This window comes from Penaeus japonicus, unplaced genomic scaffold (assembly GCF_977035675.1).
Source record: "Penaeus japonicus unplaced genomic scaffold, GWHDUDI00000001_assembly GWHDUDI00000023, whole genome shotgun sequence".
Classification (NCBI taxonomy): Eukaryota; Metazoa; Arthropoda; class Malacostraca; order Decapoda; family Penaeidae; genus Penaeus; species Penaeus japonicus.
Window position 1 is genome coordinate 18,589,273 of NW_028234425.1, and position 2,500 is coordinate 18,591,772.

Below are 2,500 nucleotides of genomic sequence, written 5' to 3' on the forward strand. Positions count from 1 at the left end.
AGTGTAATTATGGAAGAATGAGTGCACATATATATATATATATATATATATATATATATATATATATATATATATATATATATATATATATATATATATATATATTACATAAAAAATATGTTGTCAGGAAAAACGACTGTTGTAGTGCCTAACCTCGTATTATTATTTTTGTGCCAAAGGCGAGATGCTTTCAAAAATGGACAGTATAAACACTTTGTTTTGGAGCAGCTACTGTATGACTTAGAAAAAAAAACGAGAAAAGTAAAAATAATGCATTCTGTGGTGGGGAGGCTTGAACCCCCCCATCGCCCTCTCCGCTCGCGACTGTGGTTGTGACCGCGGGAGGGTCTTGGGAATCGGGCGGACCCCACCACACCAATACCACAGTGGAACAGTTCCTTGTCGTCGTCGTCGTTGTCACAGTCAGAGCCAAACCCCCTGAGAAAAGGGAAAACTCATAGAGGAAAAAATCATGTTCACCGAAACACTTTTTTCCTTGACTCCCTTCTTTCAGTCAGTGGTTTCGGATATTACTCATGGATCGTTTCACAAGACACAACAGTGTTGGTGTGGCGTTCCACCTTGTAAACATGATATATGATGCTGTATTGTTTAAAAGTAGGTTTGAAACGCGTGCATAACACATATCTTATCCCATATTCTCCCTGTTATTGCTTCTCGGCTATGTACCTCAGCAATAGATGAACTTACAACCAATAAAAGATCTAGTTGTTTTCAGCCAGTAAGTCTAACAAGTACTGCATGCGGTAAATTGTTTGCTTTCCGTTTGTTAACGAAATGGCATTGCAAATGTTGGCGATGCAATGTTCTTCTATTAATACCAAGTAATAAGAGAAGTGATTACAGAGCTGTGAGTCCCGTCTTTGTCTTTCTCCTGTTGGCCTTTTTTACCCAATTCTTCGGTCTTTCCTTCTTTTCCTTTTTCACTTACACATATTATCTACGTCCACGAATTTCCTTCAGGGTACTCTCGTGGGTACAGTCTGTCTCTCCCTCTCTATCTCTATCTGTCTCTCTCTCTCTCTCTCTCTCTCTCTCTCTCTCTCTCTCTCTCTCTCTCTCTCTCTCTCTCTCTCTCTCTCTCTCTCTCTCTCTCTCTCTCTCTCTCTCTCTCTCTCTCTCTCTCTCTCTCTCTCACTCTACCAGAAACTGCAATTCCCAGGCTAAACTCCCTTACCCTAAACACATGTGCAAGTATGCTGCCTTCTTTTAAGGATATCACATCTTCATTATACCACTGTACACTGAGAGTACCTTTTTGTGAATAGATTATAAAGATATAGATATATATAGATATATATGAATATGTATAAAAGTGACATTATAATCTATCCAATTCTACATTCATGAAAGACTTACTCTTGCTCGAAATTACGTTCACGATTTCCCTCTTATCTTGACTGTCTTTTCAACTATGCCTTGACTACTCTTTATGCTGAGCTATTTCTGAGAAATGAAAGCAAAGACTATACTTTCTCTTCTTCTTCAATACGCCATATCTATGTCCTTAAAACAATACCCTTTGCCTACAAAACTAAACTAAGATGAAACTGTCTAGTTAAGCTTTTCACCAACACTGGTGACGTCGGGCAGATTCCTTGAAGGTTAACCGGCTGTGATACAGGAGTGCATGATCTTCCCTCCTCGTTTCCTCCCCTTTTCTCGCTCTGCCTTCCTTCCTTCTTTTCGCCGTGGTAAAGAGACACTTGTGGGCTTTGTTCTTTGTTTGTACCTACAAACAGACCAACTATAACTCGGGCGAAATTGCAGTGGTGGGCGAACTGACCATTGAGGAGGTGGGCGACCTGTGCAGGTGGTCACGCACCCTTGTCCTCCGGCCCTTCGAATCTGTCTGCCCGACTGACTGTAAACACGGATGTGAAAGGTAAACTAACTTTTCTTACAGACATGCACGTGCTCACATATTTTGCTGCTGTTGGTGTAAATAATAAGAGATATTTCTAGTGCTAGATTATTTATGTGTTTTGTTGATTTGTTTGACGTTGAATCTTCTGGCGAACCCGAGTCCAGAGCGACGCATCGCAGCAACATACCAAAGACGTAGCAGTTATACAAACTCAACTGACAGGGCTCCCCCTGACCGCACCCCACCCCGTGCCGGGTCAATGGCAAGTTAGATGTGACAGGCAGTGTAATATGTAAAATAAATAGTAATCTAATTCTTGTAGCACGAAAGCGGCAGGTAAATGTGTCATCTCAGTGTAGAATTGCTAAGACACAAAAATATTTTCAAGATGGGGATGGTTCAGGGCGAGGCCTGCCAAAAGGAGTTTCCTTAACTTTGTGAGAAGAATTCGAATGAATTCCTACTTTCTGTGAGTGTGTGAAGATTTTCTTGTAAGGAGACTGAGCTAGGGTAAGGACCTACACGTCCATGGTGGCTCAGTGTGTGGAAATGAGTGACTTTGGTTGTGAGAGGATGAGGCGAAGTGAACACTGTTTTCATTGTATCTGTCGT

At 41.2% G+C, this 2,500-nt stretch overlaps 1 protein-coding gene across 2 annotated transcripts in view; it reads left to right on the forward strand.

Moving 5' to 3' along the window:
• stnB (stoned B) overlaps positions 1-2,500 on the forward strand; it is a 19,585-nt gene that overhangs the window by 15,134 nt on the left and 1,951 nt on the right. For both annotated transcript variants that reach the window (XM_086550185.1, XM_086550186.1), the window contains one exon: positions 1-2,500. This exon is cut by the window's left edge and continues 818 nt beyond it; it is cut by the window's right edge and continues 1,951 nt beyond it. The gene's annotated coding sequence lies outside the window, so the exon portion shown is untranslated.